General features: G+C 43.4%; 2 protein-coding genes and 1 long non-coding RNA gene across 4 annotated transcripts in view; 1 reads left to right on the top strand and 2 right to left on the bottom strand.

Annotated features, from left to right (window-relative positions):
• The window catches only part of LOC140689396 (uncharacterized), a 198,027-nt gene that overhangs the window by 106,749 nt on the left and 64,479 nt on the right, over nucleotides 1-26,799 (bottom strand). The window lies entirely within an intron of this gene.
• On the bottom strand, nucleotides 13,283-14,779 carry LOC140689417 (uncharacterized). Its single transcript, XR_012064343.1, has 2 exons — nucleotides 14,098-14,779; nucleotides 13,283-13,625 (listed from the first exon to the last, which is right to left on the bottom strand). It is a non-coding gene; the product is annotated as an uncharacterized lncRNA (long non-coding RNA).
• The window catches only part of LOC116279550 (uncharacterized), a 46,113-nt gene continuing 40,334 nt past the window's right edge, over nucleotides 21,021-26,799 (top strand). The window contains exons 1-2 of one of the 2 annotated variants that reach the window (XM_072950137.1): nucleotides 21,021-25,997; nucleotides 26,533-26,705. The gene's annotated coding sequence lies outside the window, so the exon portion shown is untranslated. Of the gene's footprint in view, nucleotides 26,706-26,799 lie in introns of both variants that reach the window. The other variant, XM_072950138.1, reaches the window with a different exon arrangement.

Raw genomic sequence — 26,799 nt, 5'->3', positions numbered from 1 at the left:
AGGAACACCTAGCCCGGACGAGGGGGTGGCGGGGAGCAGTAGCATGTCAGGCTCCAAGGGTGTATGAAGGAAGGAGGCAGGAGAGTGCTGTGGCTTCTGGGAACTGCATGTCACCCCGTATAGCACAGCCATGTCTGGGATCGGCAGCCCAGAGTGATGGGTTAGAGTGGCCAGGTCGTGAGGGGTCATGTGCTGTGCTAAAGCCTTTGAGTTCCACCCCAAGCAATGGGAGGACTTTAAAGAAGGAGAGTGGCATAGACAGATGGGCATTACAGAAAGATTCTTCTAGCAATATTGTGCCCCAGTGAGGCAGACTAATTAAGAGAGGAGACTAAGGCAGTAATCTGTGCAAGAAACGAAGTCTCGATTAAGATAGTAACGGGAAATGGCAAGAATCAAAGAATATTAAGGAGATTGATTCAAAAGAATCTGATTGATGGGCTGTGGGACAGGAGTTAAGGGAGGAGTCGGGATGGCCCCTCGATTCCTGGCTTGGACAGCTAGATGGATGATGGTAGTATTCTCTGAGGGAGGAGGAATGTGGAGCTACAGTTGGAGCATGTAGAGTTTATCGTGCCCATTGGACACTATATAAAAAACCTGAAAGCAAACTCTAGACTTGGAGCTCAAGAAAGAGATGTAGGCTCAGGAGTTATTGGGGGCCCATCACAACAGGCAGGTTGCAGCTGAAATTTTGGTAATGAGATTATGCAGAGGGAGAGAGAAGAAAAGAATGCAGAAGACCACGAGGAACATGAATTTTAAGAGGCAGCTAAAGTAGAGGGAGCCCGCCAAAGAGCGCAAGCTGGGTTTGGGAATCTGGGGCAAAGCCAGGTATGTGTGGGATCTTGGGTCAGGCTCACTGTCTAGTCAGCCGCGCATGGAAGAAAGGGCAAAGAGCACATGACGAGTGGCAGAAGTGCCCACGCCAGCTGAGTTTGCCTCTAACTAAAATCTCCCTGGGCATATCTCTGCCAACACTTCATTTCCAGAACATCTGGGAATACAAGTTGCTTTCTGTTTGTTGAACTGGACATACTGCCTCCTCAGACAAAATCACAGTTCTGTTGGTAAAGACCAGGAGGAAAGCGATTTGGGGAAGCAGAGGACAGTGTTGGCCATGCGGGGGGAGCCAAGGGAAGCAGGGCTCCCTGTGGAGGAGGACTGGTCACTCACCGGTTCAACAAAGATTTCAGAGCCCTCTGTGTGCAGGCTGCTTCCAGGCTGATGCTTCAAAGAAGTCCAGAAAGGCAGTGAATGAAACTGTGCAGGTAAAGCAACCAGGGTCCACTTGTGAACTTGGGGTGCTTGTAGGAGAGGCTGATTGCTGTGCATCCAGAAGTGAAGGGGGGAGGACGTGAAGGCAGGGAGTGTACACTAGTCTGGAGGATTTGAATTTGAGTGTAAAGGGAGTGAGACAAGGTTGCAGCCAGAGGAGCGCAGCCAGGATGAAGAAGCGGTGTCAGGAGGAAGGGTGTCGGGAAAGACATTAGCATGCTCATGTTCCCAAGGTAAAGAGTCAGGTGAAAGAGTCTGACGATCCAGGTCACACTATAACCAATGGAGAGAGGACTCCAGGCGGGTGTGTGTTGGAGAATCACAGAGCATAGCTTAGCTGTGCATGAGAGAGGAAGAGAGAGCCCCAGACCAGAGAGAAGGGTGGGAATCAGTACTCAGTTCACAGTGGGAAAGGCAGCAAATGAAGGGCCTGTCCATCCCTCCGGGAAGCAGGAGGCAAGATGCAGAGATTGTCAGGTAGGAGACTTGAGGAGATAAGTGAAATCTTAAAACAGGCAGTGTCCAGAGAGTAGTCAGGAGCCCTTCTTTGGAACCGGGCAGCCTTATGCTCACATCCTGGTTCTGCCCCTTAACTGGCCGTCTAAACTTGGACAAGTTATTTAACCTCTCTGTGCCTCGGTTTTCTCATCTGTGAAATGAGGGTAATAACAGAAGCCTGTTACTTGGAGTTGTTGAGAAAGTTAAATGAGTTGGTTAATGTAGTACTTACTACTATGCCTGGCACAAAAAAAGTGCTCCATGTGTATTGACTGTAATAATTTTATTGGCAGGACTAAAAGCAAATGCAGTCTGGGGTCATATAAACTCCAAGATGTAAGTGATTGATGGAGAGTCTGAGAGCTTGGCCAAGGAAGCACTGTGTTCTCTAGGACAGAAGGAATCAAGGAAATCCTCAGAGAGGAGAGACACGTGGTTGATACATGGGGTCATGGAGAGTCCATCTCAGGTAGAACAAATACTGGGCAGAGGCAAGAGGCTGTGGAAGAGCACACTCTAGACCTGAGAGGGAGCTGGTGAGGCTCTGGGAGCGGTGTGTGTGTGGGAAGGCTCCTCCTGCCTCCAGTGAGGGAGGAATGAGCAGGCGGTGCGGAGCGGTGAGTCCTGGACTTTGCAGGGCCTTGAGTGCCGAGATTCTGCACTGTGGCCATAAGAAGTTTGGAAGCAGAGCCACAGAAGGCTCTGCTCTGCCTTCTGTGCTCCTGCTGGTGAGAGTAGCTGATGAGGAGGATAATGATAGTAATAAGAACAATAGTAATGATGCTACATTTATGGAGTGTGTGCTACGTGCCCAGCTCCCTGCAAGGCGCTTCGCTTTGGTCCCTGCTCACAAGTGCCCCGTGAGAGGTCCTGTCACTTTCCCCATTTCTCAGATGAGGAGGCCGAGGCACACAGAGCGAGTCACTGGAGGAGGACACACAGCTGGTGAAGCTGGGCAGTCTGACTCGATCCCCTGCTCCCATGACCACCACGTTGTCACCACCTCTCCCGTGAGGTCATGGCTCAGAGGAGAGGACGACAGGTGGAGGATGAGGTGATGATCTCAGCTAAAGCCCTGGCAGCTTGTTGACAGTAGCTTTTCTTAGTCAAGGAGAGTGTGGCTCCCCTGCAAGGGGCTCAAGGGGATGGGGGATGTGTTGTGAAGACACCAGGCTCTCCCAGAGCCCAGCTGCTAGCGGGGCCTGTGGCTGGATTCACGGGCTTGGGTGCTGCCGGGCAGTTGTGCTGTTTCTGTCTGGGAACACAGGGCTTTGCCTGTATGTCATCCCCCAGTCTGACTAAATGGCCAGGCTCTTAGTTTCACTCCCCTGTGACTTTGGCTGGTCCTGGCTCTACCTGGCTGAGAAGTCTGAGGCCCACCCCACTTGACCATTCAGTCCCTGGGTTGTAGGAACGTTCTCGATGTGGATAATCCAGTGGTTGAGCCCGGGCCAAGTGGGCCCCCTCAGTTCATTCCAAGGATGGGATGGAGGTGGGGAGGGGTACCACAGGCAGGGAGGCAGCTGCTCTCAGAGCTCCTGTGACCTTCAGTCAGTGAAGCTGACTGACCCCACCCTCCTGCAGGCCCTGCCAGCGCCCGGGCTCTGACCGTGTTTTCATTGTCAGCATCGCGTGGGCTCCATCCTCTCAGTCTCCAGCTCCACCCTGGCCTTCGAGGTTCCCATCACCATGGCCATTGCAGCAGCTGCTACATTCAGTCTCTTGTATCTGGTCTTCCCTTCCCATTTCATCTTGTCTCCTCTTAAGCAATACACTTTTTTAAAAAACTTACTGGCTTCCTACTCCCAAGCCTTCAACAGATGTTCTCTAATTTGTCATACCTGCGGTCGGCTCACAAGGCCATCCAGCCCGGGACTGATCACTGCCTCCAACTCGATGCCCCACCATCAGGCCAGGATAACCCTCCTCTGTCGCCGCCTTCCAGGATGCACGCAGTGCAGGCACTTCCGTCTGTGCTCCCGCTCCTTCCCCCACACCTGGCGGCTCACCCGGCCCTGTCAGCCCCTCTCCTCCAGACAACTCCGTTAGTCTTGGTTCTCCAGTTAGACTGGTGGACTGTTGGAAGCACCCCTCTGTGAGGATGTCTCCAACCTGTACGCAACCGAGCACATACCATTGGGAAATTTAATATTCAGTGATTAATGGCTGATTTATGATCCCTTGGCTTTGGATTTTTTTTTCTTTCAAACTTTTAATTGCATTTTTTTAAAGAACATTCCATAGGAGCCCTCGGACTGTGATGCTCGAATATGTGTTAGAGGCAAAGCCAAGTGAGAGGTTTCAGTCCTGATCCTGTTAAAGACGTGCCCATTCTCTCTGCTTTTGTTTTGGCCTCTTTTTTAAGCACCATCTCTCTTATTGTTGTTTACCGCCGAAGTACCTTCCATGGAGAAGTGCTGGCGTCAGTGATGGGGTAAATCACCTTTCTGGGTGTGGAGTGTGTCGCAAGCGGTCATCTCACCTGTTTGCCCTCTAGCTAGATGTTTATATTGGTGCCTATTTTGAAATGACTTTTATTACTTGCTGACGATTCAAGTTACTAGCCTAGAGCCCTAGAAAGTCTTTGGTTGGACAAAATTTTTTGCCTGCTCAGTTTCTACTCTTCCAAGTGTTTGCCACCCCCTCCAGCGGTGTGTTTCTTTCAGGGTCCTACCTACCCTCCTGTCTGTTCTTTCAGACTTCCCTGCAGACACGCAGCCCCCAAACACAGCAAAGAGGAAGGGCCTTGGGGTGAACGAGCAGCTGTCCCTTGTTTTGGGGGCATATAGGAGATCTGTGTTCAGCTTTGGCTTTCTCCAAAGAAGTTGAAATAGACCCAGAAAAGCATTGCCAACTGCTGTAGGAGCAAAACCAAATCAACTTTGGTTCTTTCCTTCTCAGTACAAATATTTTTCTACCGGTCGTGACTGGCTTTCATTCACATGTGGTTTACACAATTATTACTGTAATAATTCAGTAGTTCCTCAGACAGGTACTCTTGTGGGAAAAAAGAGGAAAACAGCTTAGAAATAAGATGTGGTAGAAGACATAATGTGGTACATAAAAATGAGAAATTTTACCATGCAGTAAGATTATGATGCTGTGAAGTCTAGCCAATACCAGAAGTCAAGTGAAAATTGGGAAAGAGGCAATGCAAGCAGTGTGTAGAGGCCAAAAGCCCAAGGAGGTGAGATTCTTAGTGATCATCCCAGATGCCTCTGCGAAGAGGCAAAAAAGGAGCAATGTTAAGTCTTTATGCAGGCACTTCCCACTGGCCACGTGGAAGCCCGGGGGTCATGACCATTTATGAATCTGCTCTCCTGACTCTCAGCTTTTCCTCCCACCCTCCAACACTACCCCCAGACATGTACAAACACATTGGAGGTTTTTGTGTATTTAAAATGATAATCGAGGCAGGAGAAGATTCTGCACTAATGCTGTTTTCCTGAAAGGCTGTGAGTTACCCTGGTCTGAAAACAACACATCCCTCAGTGTTATTTCCAATGGCTGCTTACTTCTGTCTGATGTTTGCAGTGAAGGCTTGGTTTGAAAAGATGTATGAATTCTTTTAGGACAACCTTTGTTGGGAAAATCAATTCTGAGTGGTTCGTTTTATGCTGAGCCTTTTGTCAGCGCCATTTATGGCTGTTCTGTTTATTCACTTTGTGAGAGCCTTTCTGAGAGTTGATGGATGTGTTTTGTGAGAGGATACAAGAGCCCCGCAATTTGTTTTGATTGGTCTCCATTTGGATTCACAGCGAGCAGGTGCCGTGGTTTGGAATTGTTTTTGGCAGCAGACTAATTGTATAAATATTAGATACATGAGACGAAACCTCATTTAAATTATTTTCATCAGTAGGAATCGGGGAGCCTTAAGACTATATAAGAGCACCACGGTTCTATTTTTACTGCTTTGAGCCTGCAAATGTGTAACACACCGTATGTCTGACCATATGTGTGTATAGGCGGCCTCCATTGTGCAAATACTTAACATACAGATCTTCTGCATTTCTTTGAGAGTCTATGTAACTATCTAAAGAAATAAAGATGAGCTTTTGATTTCTTAACAGAAATTTTTTTCCAGGCTGAAACATACAGGCATTTTTATTTTGGAAAATACATCAAGGGATGTTTTCAGTTTGGTGTATTTTTGTTGCTTATATTGAAGCCTTGGGAAGTAACGTGTTACATTTGTAAGCCTTTGACTTTTTTTCCTGTTTTGTTATTGTTGTTCTTTATTGCCAAAACTGCATTAAAAGTGCTTCAAACCTCTTGTTAAGCGCAGGGAAGGAGGACTACAACACTTCCCACCTCCCCAGCAAAGCTGTTTACAAGGCTGACATTGTCCTAAAAATTGACTTTCTAGGTTTTCATGAATCCGTATACATTTTTACACATGTATTTTTATTCAGGCAAAGGACTTAACAGGGACTTCTGATCATAGGTGGAAGGAGCAATCTGGATGTCTGTCTGTAGCTAACCCTTCAAGTAACATCCTAAGGCTTGGGCTGCTTCTGGGTAAATTCTTTTTTTTCTTTCTTTTTTTTCATTCTAGGAGCTAGAATTCTGGAGGAAATATGTGGGCAGGCTCTGCTAGCTGTACTTTTCTGTATTTCCAAGTTGAATTTTTAAATTTCTATGCTGACCTTTAATTTTTCTGTCTTATTTTTGTTTTCTCCAATAACTTCTGGGTTTTTTAAAAGAAATTTTATTGAAGTACAGGCAGTTACAATGTGTCAGTTTCTGGTGTGCAGCACAGTGTCCCAGTCATGCATGTACATACATATATTCCTTTTCATATTCTTTTTCATTAAAGGTTGTTGTGGGATACGAAGTATAGTTCCCTGTGCTATACAGAAGGGACTTTGTTTTTTAAAAAATCTATCTATTTATATAGTGGCTAGCATTCACAAATCTCAACTCCCAAATTTATCCCTTCCCACCCCCTTTCTCCCGGTAACCATAAGATTATTTAGTATGTCTGCAAGTCTGTTTCTGTTTTGTAGATGAGTTCATTAGTGGCCTCGTTTTTTTCTTTTTTTTTTAGACTCCACATATGAGTGATATGTGATTTTTTTCTTTCTCTTTCTGGCTAACTTCACTTAGAATGACGATCTCTAGGTCCACCCATGTTGCTGCACATGGCATTATTTGTTTATGGCTGAGTAGTAGTCCACTGTATAAATACACCACAACTTCTTTATGCAGTCATCTGTCAGTGGACATTTAGGTTGTTTCCGTGTCTTGGCTATTGTAAACAGTGCTGCTGTGAACGTTGGGATGCAGGTGTTTTTTTGAATTAGAGTTCCCTCCAGATATATGCCCAGGAGTGGGATTGCTGGATCATATGGTAAATCTGCTTTTAGTTTTGTGAGGAATCTCCATTCTGTTTTCTATAATGACTGCGCCAAACTGCATTCCCACCAGCAGTATAAGAGGGCTCCCTTTTCTCCACAGCCTCTCTAGCATTTATCGTTTGTGGACTTTTTAACAGTGGCCATTCTGACTGGTGTGAAGTGGTGCCTCATTGTAGTTTTGATTTGCATTTCTCCCATAATTAGTGATATTGACCATTTTTTCATGTGCCTATTGGCCATTTATATGTTTTCATTGGAGAATTGTTTGTTTAGGTCCTCTGCCCATTTTTGGATTGGCTTGTTTGTTTTTCTATTATCAAGTTGTATGAGCTATTTATATATTCTGGAAATTAAACCTTTGTCAGTCGCATCATTTGCTAATATTTTCTCCCATTCCATAGGTTGTCATTTTGTTTTCCGTATGGTTTCCTTTGCTGTGCAAAAGCTTGTAAGTTTAATTAGGTCCCATTTGTTTACTTTTACTTTTCTTTCTATTGCTTGGGTAGACTGCTCTAGGAGAAGATTGCTGAGTTTTATGTCAGAGAATGTTTTGCCTGTGTTTTCTTCTAAGAGGTTTATAGTGTCGTCTTATGTTTAAGTCTTTAAACCATTTTGAGTTTATTTTTCTGTATGGTGTGAGGGAGTGTTCTAACTTCATTGACTTACATGCTGCTGTCCAATTGGGCTTTTTCAAAATTGGCATATAGTCAGTTTACAGCAAGATTCAAGATCTCACAGTACACCCATAATAATATGTAAAACATGCTCCTTTGTGCTGCGGGGTCTTTCTTTAAGCTGGCATGAAGCCTGGCATCTTCTTCACCCTCTACCTCTCAACCTTGTGTCCCTGAAAAACCATTCTCAGTCCAATTCCAGTGCTCCTCCTAAATGAAGCTTTCCATGGGTCCCTACAGGCTGACTTGGGCAGTTCCTCCTCTAAGAACCCTAATAAAGCACATGTTGCATTGTACTATACCTGTCCTATGTCTGTCTCTCCCGTCGATGTGACTCCTTTGAGGGCTAGGATCTGTCTTTGTCTTTATGGCTCCAGGACCAAGTCCCAGCCTGGCTTGTATGGCTCAATCAGTTTGTTGAATGAATGAAAGAATGAATTAGTTTGCCGGCAGAAAAAATAAAGTCAGAAGAGGATAATTTAAACAAATATGATTAACATTACTGTGCAGGCATGACCAGGGCCCAAATCATGTTTTAATTGCTTTCCCTACTGGGACGTGATCTAAGGAATGTTACTACAAGGAGTCCGAACAGCATGGAAACTATACAGTGTGGCTTTCTTGTGGAGGATCCATTCCCACAGGGCAAGTTGCACTCATGCTGATCAAACAATTACTGAGTCTCCTCCTCATGCCAAGGAGGATCTGAGGCGAGGCTCAACCCAAGAAACTTGGTCACGGCACCAAACCAGAAGCACCATCTGATGGAGTCAGCAGGATTCGTGGTAAAAAAGAAGTGGGTGGGAGCCCCAGGTCACAGAGAATTAGTAGCCGAGGTGGACATAAAACCCAAACCTTCGAAGGCCTGTGCACTGCTCTTGCCCTTAGTCCTTGTTGCTTTGCTTCATCTGTGTTGAATGAAATGGTGGTTTTTATGGGAAGATCAGTAAGGTCTGGTGGCTGGTGCCCCTCCCCCCCACATCTACAGGTTGGCCTGCTTAGTTGGGTAAGTAGTGATTAGTCAGTCCATGTTTCCTTCGGGAATCATGTTTCTTGTGTGTATCATCAGCTCATAGCTGCTTTCCCACGTTCATACTTTTATATCTCATGCTGTGGCCCATCATTGGCCCGCTTGTCCTCAGAATCCCTCTTCTCCTGTTGTGTATCACAGGGCAGGCATTCATACAGGATGCACTTCTCAGGCTCCCCGTGTCACGTGGTTTTGAGTAGGCCGGCCCCTGGGAGTCACAGGCAGGGATTGGTGGTTGAGGGGGTAAGCGAGAATCTAGGGTATCTTCCCCTTCTCTCTTGGGCAGTATCCCCAACAGTGACCGCCTTCCATGCCTCCAGATATCCCCCTTCTGTCTGTAGTTCCTGCCTCTTCCAGTTAGCCTTCACCAGGCCCCAGTGATACCTTTTGAGGCCTGGTCACACCTCTTCCTCTTGGTGTACCTCTAGCCCCTGATGTGCTGATGTTAATCTCTGCATTTTGTCACCATCTTTTGCTTAGCTTTTCAGCTCGCCCATCACTTTTATAACTAATTGCATGTCTTAAGTTCCCTTTCTTTAACACACCTAGAATGCGTTCTGGGTTCCCTCCTGGCCCCTGACAACCCTCTTGAAGTTATAAAACATTTCAATTGCCTTTACTGCTCAAAGTAGCTCAGATGCTCCCAAGCCCTTGGAGCATGCTGAAAATACTGGTTTCCTAGACCTACCACGTAGGAGCAGTGAATTCGTTGCTTTGGTGCATGGCCCGAGAACCTGAATTTTCAAAAAGCTCCCTGCTGCTTCTGATGCTCAGCACTGGGATAGAGAACAGCAGAGCCAGGCTGAGATGGAGGGACTGCAGGTCACTCACTAAGGGCTTCACTTCTGCAAAGCAGCCTCACAGCAAAAACCTCAGCAAAATTAAAAATGACTGCACCCCATGGATGTTACAGGACATCCAATTACACACGTCAAAATAGCACAAGCTAAATTGGAGAATGCCAAGGGATTCATTGCAGGAGTCAGTGAAATCATGTATGTGACAGCATTGCACACAGTAGAGTTGTTGCTCTGTAAGTGATAATGTCTTTCCTCCACTCAAATTGAATGAAAGCATAGACACGTAGAAGGCTATGAAGTAGTGTAAATTATTTATTTTTTTATTGAACAGAATCCAGATACCAAATAACCAGAAGAGACAGACAAGAAATAGTCAAAAAAATTTTCTTTGCTTGGCATGTATTATTGTTAACAGAGCTGGTGTCTCCACAGCCTAACCATATGACACCATAAACTGTCTCTGTTTAACGTCAGAAATAATTTAAGAAAGTAAGTTCTAACTGGGAGTCTCGTGTCAGGTTACATATTAACACATTTCCTAAGGAGACTTGAGTCTTACGATCATGCCCTTTCTGGCCATTAGAAATTTTGCATTCCAGGCTCTTGCCAGAAACCATAACTGAGTGCTGCCTAGTCCAATTCTTATCAAAAGTTTGGTTATGAGAAGTAATACTCATAGAGCACCGCCTGAGGGATATGCAGTTTGTCCATTCCTCAGCTTGACAGCCTAAATATTATTCATGGTTTAAGTCATCACCCTTCTGTGTAATAGCTTCTTGTCACTTTCCCTTTACTGAGCAGGATGGATAAAAAAGGACATACCTGTCCTTGTGGACTTTTTGAACTATATGTTAAGAGAGAAAAGTCTCATAGGTTTCAAGAAGGAGAAAACCACTAAGTTACAAGACAGGAGCATCCGACTAGCATGAAACTACTCATCTGTAATCCAGGAAGCAAGGAGACGGCAATGGCACATCAACAGAGATGAAAGAAGGACTGGGAGCTAAGAATCCAAAAAATCTAGTTATATATGAGGACAAAAGAGAGACATTTCTGGACATGGAATGACACGGAACGGACCATCCATGTGCCACTCCTGAGAAAACTACTTGAGAAGTTCTCCAGCCAAATGAAAATTGAATCAAAAGTGTTGGGGTAGTGGGAGGTGAACAGCCAAAGAAACGCTGAGCAATGAACCTCGTAAAACTTAGTCAAGTTGAAATAAATGATACTAATGTGACCATGAACTATAAACTGTTCATTAAGAAGAGCTGTGAGAGTGAAAATACTCCATGTATCTCCTCTTGGGGATGAGAAAGAGATGAGATGTCATGGGTTGGGCTCTCTGGAAGCAAGCACTGGACCAGAGTTTTGGGTGCAAGATGTTTTTAGCAGTCAGTACCTGTGGCATGAGTTGAATTGTGTCCCGCAAAATACGTTGAAGTCCTAACCCCCAATTCCCATTAACGTGACTTGTTTGGAAATAGGGTCTTTGAAGATGTAATCAGGTTAAAAGGTGGTCATTGGGGTGGGCGCCGATCCAACATGATGTGTCCATGTAAGAAGAAGAAAGTGCCACGTGAGGACAGAGACACAGGGAGACGACAGAAGCAGAGGTTGGAGTGATGCAGCTGCATGCAGAGGAGCACTAAGGATCCATGGCCACCCCCAGAAGCTGGAAGGGGAAAGGAAGGATTCTGTCCAGAGCCTCAGGGGGAGCAGGGTACTGCTGACACCTTGACTTTGGCCTTCTAGCTTCCACAACTATGAGAGGATAAACTTGTGTCATTTAAATCCATGCAGTTTGGAGACATTCAACCTGTGAAAGGAGGAGGCAGCCAAGGAGGCACGCTGGGCAAGCAGAGGAAGAAACCAAGGCCTCCCCGGAGGACCCACAGAGCCAGGGCCTACTCGGGATGGGGGTGCTCCCTTGTCATCCAGTCACGGGCTGTGTGCAGCCCCAGGGAGGCCATGGCCTACCGGCCAGTGGCAGACCCTGAGAGGGCTGACAGCCAGATGTGTCTGCGGACTGTGCTCATAAATGACCAGCACCCTTCCCTCCTCCAGTAGACCAAAGGGAAATGGCTGGATGGTGGAATGGCATCATTTTATTTTTTTAATAGAAATATATGGACTCAATGTTTTAGAAATGGAAAGATAATTATCAGGGAGACATGTGGAATAAAAACTTAATTATTAGAAAAAATAGAATTTTAAACTTTATCAGTCCAGCAAAGAAGAAATGAATAAAAATAAATGCAGTGACAATAAATGTAATTAAGAGAAAACAGATATGATGGAAGTAAACCAGATACAGTCTTATCACAATAGAAGTGGATTTATTGAGATCCCTTTTGAAGTCACAGACTTAGGTTGGTTAAAAAAACCAAAAATCCAATTTTAAGCTATTTGTTGGGAACACAGCTAAAACCAAATGAAAACAACTAAAAACATTGAAGGTGAAGAAATGGACAAGGACGTGCCAAGCGTGAGCAAATAAAAGGAAAGCAGAAGTGGGGATATTAACATTAGCTAAGATGGAACCCGAGACCAAAATTATTAAATAAGAAAAAAAGATACATTTATAGATAAAGAGTGCAATTGACAAGGACACTATTACACACATATCCTTTGTACACTGGCCACCATAGCTATGGAAATTTTAAGGAAAAGAAAACAGAACTACAGGAGAATATGATTAACCTATAACCATATTAGGGGATTCTAATACTTTTTTTCATAATTTGACAAAGTAAACAATGATGTACGGTGGTAATAATATAGTGCTTTTCTATTCTGTAAACAGAAAATGCACATTTTTCTCTTGCGTCTACAGAACATATATTAAAAATTTATTTCTGTAGCCATAGGCAAAAACTTGATACATTTGGGAGTGGAGGAAAGATATTTTACTCATCCCATATTTTGATCCTCGTGTGATAAAGTAAGAATGTGTAATGAATAAAACATTAATAATTAAAATATAAACACTTAAATCCTCTTTTAGATGATTCCTGGTTCAAATTGAAAATCAAATCCAAAATGATGAATTATTTGGATATTAACAGAATATTTCACATCTAAATTTATGGGGAAATAATATATTCAGAAATACTTTATAACCTGTTACTTCAATACTATATTTTAAAGTAATGAAAATAAGTATTGCATCTAAGAAAAAAAGTTTCTATCAGCAGGCATTAAGGAGATCAGTACACAAGTGCATGTCTGTCTTTCATATTCTAATCTTACGGTTACCAGGGAAAGAAGGTGGGAAGGGATAAATTTGGGATTTGCAAATATTAACCACTATGTGTAAAAACAGATGGAAAAAATTTCTTCTGTATAGCACAGGCAACTACATTCAATCTTACAATAACCTTTAATGAAAATAAATACAAAAGCGCATATATGTATGTATATGTATGACTGGGACATTGTGCTGTACACCATAGGTTGACATGTTGTAACTGACTACTTCAATAAAAAAAAAAAAGTCTGAGAAGAATAGCTTCTTCAAAACACTGCGTCTCAAATAATTTGTTCGAATGGTTTTAAATACAAAAAGACATCTTTATGTAATCATACTGTCAAATTCACTTTTTTCTTAGGTACAGAAAAAATAAACACGTGGCAGCAAGTGTGTTAGGTCAACTGGCTGATTGTCTTTATGTGTAAAACCAAACCAAAGAAACGAAAAAACCAACCGTCTGCTTCTATCGGAGGTGGGTGGAAACCTAACGGCCTCTGGTTCCCCCTGCAGGTGCAGCGGGGAGAGCGGACTAACCCAGGCGGGCGCTGGCTGTGGCGCGCGTGCGCGCACGCGGGGCTGGGGGCGGGGCGGCGGGCTCGCGCCTGGGCCCTCCCGGCGCCGCGCCGGCGTTTGGGGCCCTCAGCAGGTCGGGCGGCGGCTGAGGCGCTGGGCCGCTGAGGCGCGGCGTGTGAGGTCCCAGACGCGTCTGCGGCTCCTCCGGGCTCGTGCCTGGAGCTGAGAAGGGAACGACGGCAGCCTTGAGACCGCCGAGCACCCCCCAGCTGCTTCCCACAGCGCCCGCCCTCCCTTTCGAGCTGCGGGTGCGGGGCGGCCCCGAGCGGAGGCGGCCCGTCGGTGGAGCGGAGCCCCGCGCTCCAGCCTCGCTCCGCCGCAGCCCGCGGGGGCCCACAGAGCCCCGCGCTCGCCCTTCCTCTGGCCTCTGCGTCCGCCGGTCGCAGCGGCGTCGGTCCGGGAGTCTCTGGGCGACGGCGGCCGCCGCTCCTCCGGCTCCACCGTGTCCTCGGGCGGAGGCGCCGGGGCTCCGCGGAGGACGTCCGAGCTGGAGCTCGTGGGGGAGCAGAGCGGTGAGTGCGTGGCGCCCCCCTCCTGGCCCCCGGCCGCGGCTGCGCCGCCCGTGGCGCCCCGCCGTCCGCGGAGCCTCCCTGCCGGCCTCGCGCCCGCGCTCCGTACCACCCCCGGCCCTTGCCCGTGCTCGCCGCCCGGTCTCAGTCCCCGGGTCCTCTGGGCGCCCCCGGTGCGTCGGGCTGCTGTGACTCTTCCGTCCCCGACGCCGCCCGCTCCCGTGGACCTGCCCTCCCGGTCCTCACCCCGCCCGGCCCAGCCTCCCGTCCATCCCTTTCCTCCCCGTCTCCGGCGTCTCCCTTGGAGACGCACCCTTGTTCCCGCTCCGCTTCCGGTGCGTCAGCTCTGCGAGGCCACCCGGGAAGCCCCACTCGGGGGACCGGCCCTCTTCAGCCTGGCGCGGGGAGGGTGGGATCCAGGCGTCGCTTTCCCCTGAGGCTGGGCCCGGACAAGTGCGGGCCTTACGGAAGGCGGGAAGTGGGGTCCTGGGACATTCTCGGATGGTTTTCCCCTGGGTAGGGGCTTGGTCTGGCTTCCAGGGGATGTATATTCGGAGGTGACTGGAGGACGGAGCGGTCGGGGAGTGGGGGAGTGGCGGCGGCAGTGGCGATTTGTGGCCCTTGGGTTAGGCTGCGGCTGGTTGGAAAACCTGGTTTTCTTGTCTTGACTTTCATCCCTGACAGATCGTTTGGCAATGATGAAGGTTTTCCAGTCTCTGCCAGGTGCTGTGTCGTGGTGCTTTGACTTGGAATTTTTCACGTCACCTCATTTTTCTCTTTTCACCATGAAGCAGTGTCTGATTCTCCTCGCGGTGCAGACAGCAGGGATTACTGGGGAAATGGGAATTACTCCGTTTCTTGACTATTTTCCAGTGATACAGTTAGGATTCCTGAGAGAAAAGGCAGAACGAACATCTTTGTTTTGTAGGATTTCCTTTGGAATTAGGGAGTATTTGAGAGGGAACAGATTTATCATTTACTAATCTAAATTAGATTTAAATGTTATGTCATTTTGGCTGAATGATTCTTTTTGGTTAATATTTCATAGTATCTGAGTGAAATTTTTATGTCATTTACCTCTCAGGCTTCTGCTGTCACTGTATTCTTCTATATGAGGTATAACATTCTAATTTCGTGATTGCTGTCTCTAAATATTTCTTGTGATAGTTGTGCTTTCATGCTGTATTAAGCAAACTTTGCACTGTATAATGTAGAGATGATCATCCTCCGTTGTTTTTCTCACACTTTTCCTGACTGTCTTTAAAGTTGAGACATTGAGGTATTAGTTCTTCCAGAGTCATCAGACATTGAGTTACCTGCTAGGTGTTTTAGATTAGGTTGTAAGACATTTATTTCTTTTGACTGGAAAGAAGATAGCTGATAGAAATCCAGAGATTTTATTACCACCTTGAACTAATTTGTATGGCATTAAAAGTAGGTTAATAGTAGTTGCAAAATTGCTTCCAGTTAGACCTAAGAAATCATTTTTCTCAATTCATACATACTTTTCCCTCCCTGCCCTTTAACCAAGTCTCCTCTTTGCCTGTTTTTCCAGAAGTAAATATGAACTTGTTTTTTCAGTAACTTACTAAGATTTATAAAGTGGATCCTTGTTCAGGTATTTTATGACAATTTCAAGACACTGCCACACATAAGATACAGCCTTTGATCATTATTGTTAAGTATGGTTTGAAGTGCTTGTTTTGTGCTCTAGGGTTGTTACTGCCTGCCTTATGTTGTGATGCAGAGCTGTTTAGTGTGCATGAAAAATCCGTTAATCTCTGTCCTAGGAAGATTTTAGTATGAATAGACGATTACTCAAGTATTTGCAAGTTTCCTTTGAATGTCTTCAGTATTCATGTTCTAATTCACATTGCAGAGTTTTATGGCTTTTCATTTCTTTAGGTCTTTACTAACTTCCCCGCCCCTTCCACTTTAATTCCTGAAGCCATCTTAGTGGGGTTTTTTTTTTTTTTTGGTAAGATTTGATTTTTTTAGAACGGTCTTAGATTTACAGAAAAATTAAGATCATGCAGAGGGTTCCCATGTATCTTCACCATGTTCCCTTGTTATTACGATCTTTCGTTAGTATGGTACTTTGATTATAGTTAATAAACTGATATTGTTACATTATTAACTGTAATTAATATGGCCTATAGTTTATTCAGATTTCCTTAGTTTTTATCTTTTCTTACTTCACCATTCAGTTCAGTATACCACATTACATTTAGGTGTTGTATCTGCTTAGATGCCTCTTAGTTTTTTTTTTTTGTTTTTTTTTTGGTATTGCGTTTACATGCTTTTGAACTCTGGAGCTGTGAGGTTAATTATCTTTTGAGGCCACTGTATTGCTAAGTGATGCCATCCAGTAGCTTTGACAATGAAAGATCGATCTGTTTTCACAGACAATGTCTGTAGTTTTCTTGTGTATGAGCAAAGGTCTGTTGTAGAATCCATGTCATCTTGATGTAACTCTTCATGAATTTTTTTACTTTTAGGTTTTAGAATCTCATAATTCAACTTTCAGAGACTAACCTGTGGCAAAGCCTTTCTGTCTCCTTCATAGCATTTACCACATTTATATCTTATTTTTTGTGTGTGTTTTTGTCTGTTTCCCATTGCAGAATGCAAGTCCCTGGAAGATTAAAAAGTACTATTTATTTATTCATTGTATCCCCAGTGCCTAGAATAGTGCCAGGCTTTTAGTAGCTACCCAGGAAAGTTGGTAAATGAATGATGGTTGAATCTTAATAGTAACCAAAAGCTAGTAGTCCTCTTGGTTATGATGAAGTCAACATTTTTTCCTTATGTAATTAATAGTTTAACAATAATATTTAGAGGGAGGATCTAACTTAAGTTTGTTTTTTTAACAGAGGTACTGGGGATTGGACCCAAGACCTTGTGCATGCTAGGCAGGCAGTCGCTCTACCCTTGAGCTATATCCTCCCCCAAACAATAACATTTTATATTATTTGATTGTAACAGGGATATTCCAGATGCTCAGAGGACAGGGAATCCAATAATTTTTTACCCTGTCACTAAAAAATAGAATACGACTGACCAGACAGAATCTTAACACTTTTTTTTTTGAGTTGAACAAAATTAGTTTTGTTTTGTTAAAGCTATTGTTAAATTATTTGCTGTTAGCATAGCACCTAAAGTATGTCAAATGATTGTTGAAGCGGTGTTCATGAAACAGATTTAAAGTTATATAGACCGTTTTACTTAGCTTTTCAAAAATTTAAGGTTCTGTGGTCTATGATGATGAATTGTTTGAGTATATGAAGCCTCATATTAAATTAATGATGTCAATCTTGGTAATCTTCCTGTAAACACTTACGGTTTCTTTATATTTCAGTGATATACATGGCTTAATAGAGAAATGTTGAAATTCCAAAAGAAAATCAATCAATCAGTCCTTGGGGAACTGAATTCTATTCAAGGCAAAAGTATGCTATTACACTCATTCACTAATCACTAGTAAAAATTGCAGATTTCAAACTATTGAATCTGATCATTTTATTATTTTTCTGTTATTTTTGACTTTTTAAAATTGAAATATAGCAGTTACAATGTGTCAGTTTCTGGTGTACAGCACAATGTTTTAGTTATGCATATAAATACATATATTTGTTTTCATTTCCTTCTTTGTTAAAGATTGTTAAAAGGTATTGAATATAGTTCCCTGTGCTATACAGAATATTTTATGTCTATTTTTATATATAATGGCTAACATTTGCAAATCTCAAACTCCCAAATATATCCGTTCCCACCTCTTTTCCCCCAGTAACCATAGGTCTTTTTTTCACTCTGTTTCTGTTTTGTAGATGAGTTAGTGTCCTCTTTTTTTAGATTCCACATATGAGTGATATTCATAAGGCATTTTTCTTTCTCTTTCTGGCTTGCTTTACTTTGACAGTCTCCAGGTGCATCCATGTTGCAACAAATGGCATTTTATTTTCATGGCTGAGTAGTATTCCATTGTGTAAATGTACCACGATTTCTTCATCTAGTCATCTGTCAATGGGTATTAGGTTGTTTCTGTGTCTTGGCTATTATAGATAGTGCAGCTATGAACATTGGAGTGCACATATTTTTTGACTTAGAGTTCCCTCTGGATATATGTCTAGGAGTGGGATTGCTGGAGCATATGCTAAGTCTATTTTTAGTTTTTTGAGGAATCTCCATACTGTTTTCCATAATGGCTGCATCAAAATACATTCCCACCAGCAGCGTAGCATGGTTCCGTTTTCTCCTGTCCAGGATTTATTGCTCGTGGACTTTTTGACAATGGCCATCCTGACTGGTGTGAGGTATAGTTTTGATTTGCATTTCTCCGATAATTAGTGATACTGAGCATTTTTTCATGTGCCTGTTGGCCAGCTACATGTTTTCAGTGGGTAATTGCTTGTTTAGATTTTCTGCCTATTTTTGGATTGGGTTTTTTTATTATTATTAGTAAGTTGTGTGAACTGTTTGTATATTCTAGAAATTAAACGTTTACAAATTTGACCAGTATCAATCAGGTGATATTTTCCTCACAGTCATTTGTTTATCTTCTCTGTTATTAATTTTTCTGGTGGGAATTATTGGTCATTTTCCTGTTTTCATTTTTTCTTTTGAATGGAATTTTCTTGTATTTTTGTATAAATCTTGTTTTGGTACAAAAAATATTTCACTATGGAAAATTTCAAGCATATGCAGAAGCAGAGAGAAGAGGTCAGTGAATTCCCACATACCCATCATCCAGCCTAAACAACCACCAACTTACAGCCATGTAATTCCATCTCAGCCCCTCCTGCTTGTCCACTCCTGTAGTGTAACTATTTATAGTACAATATTCATAACATAAAATATGCCATTTTAATCATTTTTAAGTGTGCAGTACTGTGGCAGTAAATGCTTTCACATTGTTGTGTAACCATCGCTACCATCCATCTCTAGAACCATTTAGTCTTCCCAAACTTAAAACTCGCTACCCATTTAAACAACTGGCCATTCCCCACTCTCCTCATCAGCCTCTGGCAACCACCAGGAGAATGTACTTTCTATCTCTATGAATTTGGTTACTCTGGGTACCTCATATAAATGGAATCATACAATATTTGCCCTGTTGTGACTTGCTTATTTCACTTACCATGATGCCATCATGGTTCAAACATACTATAGCACGTGTCAGAACTTCTTTTCTTAATAATCTCCCCTGGTATAAATACGCCACATTTTGTTTATCCATTAATTCATCAAGGAACACTTAGGTGGCTTTCACATTTTGGCTCTTGGAAATAACACTTCTATGAGCATAGGTGTAAAAATATCTGTTTGAGTGCCTGCATTTAATTTTTTAGGGTATATACTCAGAAGTGGAATTAATTCCTGGACTGTATGGTAATTGCATGTTTAATTTTTTTGAGGAACTGCCATGCAGTTTTTCCACAGTAGCTGCACCATTTAACATTCTTACCAGCAATGCAGAGGGGTTTCAGTTTCTCCACACCCTTTCTAACATTTGTTACTTTCTGTGGTTTATCTTTGATAGTAGCCATCCTAATGAGTCTGATTGGTTCCTGTATTGTTTCTGAAGCAAATCTCAGATACCGCAAATTTTACCTACAAATATTTCAGTATATGTTTCTGAAAGATGAAGCCTTTTTTAAAAACTAAAACTCCAGTGTAAACAGTTAGTACAATTTTTAAAATATCACCAAATATCTAGTAAGTACGTACAATTTCAACTATTTTGAAAGGGAGTAATTTTTTTTTCAGTTTTCTGTTTGGATCTGGAGCCAGATAATATTCACACATTGCCATTAGTTGTCTAAGTCTCTTTAAATTTATAGTTTCTTTCAGTTCTCTGTATTTTTCCTTGCTGTTTATGTGTTGAAGAAATTCAGTTGTTTGATGTAGAATCCCACAGTCTAAATTTTGCTAACACATCCCTATGGTATTTTAATATATTCCCCTGTATTTCCTTGCAAATTGGAACTAAATTCAGGTTCCGTCTTTAGACAAGACCACTTGAGTGGTTCTGTTTCTTCTATAGGGAGACTTAAAGTATCTGGATGTTTCCTTTTGTAATACTAGCAGCCATTTATGATCATTGTTTAGGTATGCATGATCCTCTATGGTGGTCACATGTAGCTACTTAAGTTTAAATTAATTCAAATGAAATAAAACACAAAAATCAGTGTCTTGGGTGTTCTAGCCACATATCCAATGCTCAGCAGCCTCATGTTGCTCACGGCTACTGTATTAGGGCAGACGTGGAACATTTTCACCATCACAGAAAGTTCTAATGGATAGAACTGGTCTAGACGTATTAATTCACTGAGGGTTGTGATACAGCGGTTTTCTAAGTCTAATATTTATTTCACGTTTACTTGCTGGAAAACGTCTGTAAAGAGAAATTTCCCCATTTCTACTATTTTGCTACCAGTTCACATAGGAAAGGCAAGTGCTCTCCCTTTAATGAGGTTGATTCTCTAAGTTATAAGTAAGTAAACCATGCTTATGTCAACATTATATAGTTCTTGTTCACTACAGAGCCAACTAATGAGTTATGGTTACACTGCCTTTTTTATCCAGTTTTTTCTTTTCCCTAGAGTTTCTAAATTTCCTTCCGTTCATTGCACAATTTTACATTATCATAGTCTCGATTTTCTCCCCCCATTTTCCATCACGTTAATTACTCTATTAAGATCCTTTTTTTCCCCTTGAGACCTTGCTCCTGGTATTCTTTTGGAACTTCTCTCTTCACTACTCTCTGGGATTATAAGTTTTTCCTGAATCTTATGTCTTCATATTTTGTGGCTTACTTTATTGGTTTGTTAAATATGTCCTCTTAAAGTAACTTCCTGAAAAGAGTTCGTTGAAGGCAACATTTCTGAGCCATTCCACTTCTGAAAATGCTTTTTTCTGTCTCCATTCTTACTTGATAATTTGGACACAGAATGCTAATTTTAAATTCTGAACTTTCATATAGAAAGTTAAGTACAAGTCTTATTCCTTGTTAATTTCAGTATCATTCTTTGTCTTCCAGTGGACAGGGATTTCCTCCTCTGCCCTTGGTAAAAAGAATGTTGGTGTTCTAGCAGAATTCTGTCTAAATAGTTCTCAAGTAGAAAATGAATGTAAGTAGACATTCATTTCATACTTAGTATTTCTGAACTTTTATACAATTTGAATGTGTAAAAATAAAATAAGAGACTTGAGGACCTAGAATATGCTCTAAATCAGTAACTAATGTTTCTCTCAATGTTTCTCCCAAAGCCAGCCTCACTGGTCTGAGAATAGAGGATGTAAATGAAAGGAGCTTCTCTATTAACCCCTAGTGATCCACCTCTGAAATTTTTGTCTCATTCCCACAACAGTGGGCTCTGCTGGTTTAGAGTTCTCAATTCTCATTAGAGAAATATTCCCACTAGGGGGCACTGTAGTGGTTCAGTTAACTGGCAGTTGAACCTGGCCCCTTGGGGCTCCTCATGCCAGTGAATCAGCAGTCACTGAAGTGGTTACTGGCTGGAGTGATGGAATGATCTTGATTGTCAAGGAATTGCCACTACACAGTGGAAGTATGGAGTATTTCTGGGCTTCAGAAGATACAGTGGGGCATCTGTTAGTCCTCCCAGGTCCTGTGAATAAAATCATTAGGAAACAACAATACAATACGAGGACTGCTAATGGCTCACACCCTTCAGGAGTGAAGATTTGAGTCACCCCATCATGCAAAGAGCCGTGAGCAGCCTACCTGCTTACTGAGGGCAGAGGAATAAGTAGTAGAAGGTAGTTAAAAATACAACCATGTGATCAGGAGCAGAAATAAGGACTGTAATAGTTATTTGCACTTCCTTCTGATTTTGATATGTTTGTGTGTGTGTGTGTGTGTGTGTGTGTGTATATATATATATATAAAAATATATATTTTTCTTCCCCGTCTCATTTTTCTACCATCTAACATGTGTTAATAGCAGTTAACCACATACATTTGGATTAAATTTACAGGATGTCAAAGGCAGAATGTGGTTTCAGCTAGAAGAGGGACAAATAACTTCCAAAGTTGAAGGAACTTTGTAAACTCTTTGGAGATACAGGTTGGTTTTAGTTGTGTGAGGGATAATTGCATCATGTTGGGGGCAAGCATGGTTTTTCTACTCTTTTTTTGAAGTTAAGTATGGTTACAAGGTGTATACACAGAGGCCAAGTGGATGAGGCATGGACTTTGGTAGCTTTGTACTGCACCAGCTTACTGAAGATGAAGCTAAACTTCTCAGAATTTCCCTCCCTGTCTGGTTATGAGTAGGTGTTGGCCGCAAGAGACACTTCATGGGATTTTGGAAGCCAGCAGTGAAGCGGAAGCCATATCTTTCACCCTCTGAAGCTCAGTGCAGGGTGCCAGGCAGGTGGGCCACTCGCCTAGACTGTCACTGACTTGGTGGGCGTGGGGCAGCAGTGGGGTCCATAGCTCCTCCAGTCTTCAGAGGACCTTCTCCTGGAACTTTTCTTAATCCCAGGCCCAGTGCATGTGCAGTCAGCTTCTCCTGCGTGACATCCCATGATGTCAGCATTGGAAGTGGTAACAGAAACATGCATTCCGCTTCACCCTCACATCTCCGTGTTCTGGTGCACAGGCAGCTTTCTCCTCTGGCTGTCCAGAGTGACTTAGGCTTCACACTGACACAGAGGCCGTGGCTACTCCACCAGCTCCCACAGTTACACAGGATCTGTCTCCTCGTGGTTCTGCTTTTCTCATTGAATCACACCCTAAAGTCATGTCAGAGGGACGTGGGAACAGTATGGGGTTCTTATGCTAAAGGCCATTCAGTTTTCTTGGCAGGAACACATATATATTATACTTCTTCTATCAAAATTCATGAAATTTATTCCAAAGAGTTTCTAAGATGCTCCGTTAAAGACTACTCATTGAAACTATCATTTTGTTTGTTTTCTTCTTAAAATATGTATATTCATTGTGGAAAACTTGGCAGATCCAGGTAATTATCTGGATACCAATAACATTTTGGTGAGCACCCTTCAAGCCTTTCTTCAATGTATGTTATCTATAATGTATATATACACATAAGCACACTTTATTTTTTTAAAAAATGGAATCACCTTTAAATTGTTTTGTAAAAGACTCCTCCAAAGAGCAAGCACATCAAGAATACTTATCTCTAGATAATTAAATAGCCCTAATTCAAGAACATACTTTTTAATTACTTCACTGTGTTCTTTTGCTTAGGTATACCATAACTTATTTAACCCCAGTTCTTATTGTTGCCCTCAGACAAATTTCAGTTGTTCTTAATTAATTAAAAAAAAAAAAAACTCCGAGAAGAATATTTTTTAATTAATCCTTTCAACCAATTTTGTTGAGTAGTTTCTCTGTTCCTGGCAGGTCATCGTGTCTTCTCTGTGCAAATTCCAGATTCTAAACATAGCTAAACTTCTGCATGGTTAAGTTTTCCATATGTGTTGTGAGAAGGAAAGCATAAACAGGGAGGTTGCATCAGCTTAAAATCTACCTAGATTGAATTGTATAAAATGACTAGGATTTTGTAAACCTTTCTAGAAGTCTCTTTGGAATGCAGCATTATCAGCCATCTTTGGGAGTCCCTCTTAAATTTGCCTGCTTCTAGAATATGCCTGGATTTACCAATCCATCTTATGAAGTAAAACTTTAAGTCCAACTTCTTTTCTCATCAGAGTGCCCCCCAAATTGCCTCTAGACCCTCTACGGCCCACTGTACATGGAAACAAAGCAGAACTCCAGTCCCTCCTCCAGACCTGCTGGATCCGCATCTGCATTTCACTGTGATTCTCATGCACACAGAGCTTGAGAAGCGCTGATTTAGCCCCTGACACAGCCCACACTGGACCTTGAACAACAGCGGTGAGGCGGCCAGGCCAAGCAGTAACAGCTGTGTCAGGGACAGGGTCTGTACCAAGGTCCTGTGCCCACTCCTGCCCTTTCAGTTTACCCGAGCCCTGCCTGCACAGGAAGGCGGCCACTAAAATAGGTGCTTGCAGGAGACAGGAGGACACAGGGACCTCTGCAGGCTGCTCAGCAGGGTGAGAAAGGGTGGCACAGGAAAGGAAGGCAGGCAGTTCCTGGACGCCAAAACCACACCGTGTCTAGGTGCTGCTTCCCCCCTATTTAGCCCATAGCTCTGCCACTGAGACGACTCTTTGCTGACCTCTTTCCCTTTTGCATTTTGCCCCGTATCAAAATGTCACCATCTAAACATTTTCTCCATGAAAATTAGAAACGTTACTTTGTCAGGGACTGAATGTGCCTGTTTCCTGACATTTTTTGTCAGTTCCCGGCTTTTATGGTGTAGTCATGGTGGAACCTGAGTCACCTGAAGATGGTGACAGTGCCAAGGAGCTGAAAAGGAGCTGCACACAAGCCAGACTGCAGGAGCTGGGGCCAGCCACTGCCGGGCACCCTGGGCCACTGGCCCTCCTGGGGACAGGAGAGCCACCCTGGTCCTAACAGGGTTGATACAAATTGCTCCAAGCCTTGCGGTGCTGTTAAAATTCTTCATGTAGCAGATGTGCTTAGAGACAGCCCAGAGTATGGAGTGTCTTCCCACATAGTTGTTTCTCAGAGATCCAAGGGGTGACACCTAACTTCCACGTGTGCCAGAATTCTTTTCTCCCTTTTGTTTTTAAAGTTGAGAAACCACATTTTCTTGGATATAATCCATACTTTTTGTCTCAAGGAAAAAAGTTTTCCTTTGTGCCTATTCATATCCATTAAACAACGACCTGTGTGTGTGAGTGAGCATGCATGCACACTCACCTTTTCTCTAAAATTCTTACTCATAGTCTGGAGGACAATGACTGATTTTTTTCCACCTCACATAAGTGCTATGAATTTCTCCACGCAAGGATGGGCCTGTTTGTACACACTAAGCACCGTTGGTGGAGCGTTAATGTAAACAGCCCCAGAAGCTCGGTGGGCCAGGGTGCCCTGTGTTCTCCTCAGGGAGCAGGGATGCCCGGGCCGGGGCCGGTGCCGGGGCCAGGGTGGGCTGACCACACTCGGCCTGCCCCGGGTTTGAGATGTTTGCCAGGGCAGCAAGGAGCACCATTGTGATGGATTGGGAGGGATGGAGCTACCAAATTCCAGCAAAATTTAGATCCTTCCCTCTGCTGGGCTCCGGGGTGTGCCCAGTGCAGATTGCTAAACTCCAGAGTTGGGAGAAATTTCAGAGGAGGTTGGAGCCCACAGTCCCTGGGCACAGGCTGCCGAGATGCTGGATCCACCTTTTCTGCTTATGGAGCTCAGAGCTGGCCGCCGCCCTCGGGTAGGAGTGCATGGGGTTGGGGGCACAGGAGGTGATCCCCAGCCAGACCCTGGCCAGGAGGTTTGGTCGTCTGTTGCTTGATCTCAGTGTCCCATGGGACAGTTGCTTTCTCTACCCAGGAGGTTGCTGAAAGGTCTCTGCCCATAACTGCTTTCTAAAGACTGTAGTTACACTTTTAGTCCATGTTGCCTCTGCATTTTTCTCAGCTTTTCCTTCCAAATAACGTGCCTTTTTCTTTCGAAGACTTTTTCCCCCCCTAAACGAGATATCCCAACTTTGGCATTGGCAAGCTGTGGCCGAGATGATTGAAGCATGGGTTCAGGTACAGACATTGTAGGAAGTTAACTCGTGAGACACCCAAGTAATAGAAAGCCCCTGTCGGCCCCCCTAGCCCCCTACCTCCACAAAGGTTTTTGCTCTTGAGCCCTAACCCCTAGCTCTGGCAGAGAAAGTGCTTTTTTAGCGATTTTTATGCTCTGCACCTGGTAAAGTCACCAAGGATAGTTGAATTTCAGATGGTATACTTTAATCAGTGGTGTTGGTTAAGTGGTGTTTTCTTGAGTAGATGCCAAAGCATGAAGATTTGAATAAGAAACAGGCAAAATGTGTGTGTGTGTGTTTAAGCCAAGAAAAAAAAAAAAAGCCACGCTGGATGAGACCTTCTGTAAAGGAGTTTAGAGGCTTATACTTTGACGGTAACTTCTGCGTGTCCCAAGGTAAGCTGTCCTGTGCTGTTTGTAGTTTATAAAATGGAAATTATAACACAACCATCCCCTAGTGGTGCATGAATTACTGCATTAAAATTGATTTATGAGAGTGTACAGCATGATAAGTACAACTAACACTGCTGCATGTCATATATGAAAGTTAAGAGTAAATCCTTAGAGTTTTGATCTTAAGGAAAAACTATGTTTTTTCTATTTCTTTAATTTTGTATCTAAATGAGATTATGGATATTCGTTAAACTTAGGATAATCATGATGTTATGTAAGTCATATCCTTCTCTGTACACTTTAAACTTACATGGTGCTGCATGTCAATTATATCAATAAAGCTGGATAAAAATTGATTATGGGTGTTACTGTCATCATAGCGTGTCAGTGCCATTGCTAAATGGAGCAGTGGGGCAACAGTAATTGGAACAGTTGCAGTTGGCACAGTACAGGGAGACTGTCTCACTATCTGTGAGAGTTGAGGATCTTGAAAGAACAGAGATGTGCGGCTAAGAAACTTTGTTTTCCCCTCCTTTAGGCCCAAGTTTCTGGTGACAGCCCCAGGGATCATCAGGCCTGGAAGAAATGTGACTATTGGGGTGGAGCTTCTGGAACACAGCCCCTCACAGATCACTGTGAAGGTGGAGCTGGTCAAGATGTCGGCCAGCCTCACCATCTCTGTGCTGGAAGCAGAAGGAGTCTTTGAAAAAGGTGAGATAAGCAGCAGTCTTGCCCTTCTGCAGTAGTAACTGGAGTATGTTGATAAAGCTGGGTGCTAGGTGAGTTAATGGAGAAGCCCTACATT

The sequence above is a fragment of the Vicugna pacos genome, chromosome 26 (assembly GCF_048564905.1).
Source record: "Vicugna pacos chromosome 26, VicPac4, whole genome shotgun sequence".
Lineage (NCBI taxonomy): Eukaryota > Metazoa > Chordata > Mammalia > Artiodactyla > Camelidae > Vicugna > Vicugna pacos.
The sequence above is the reverse complement of the archived record's forward strand: the minus strand, read 5'-3'. Positions and strand labels throughout refer to the sequence as shown.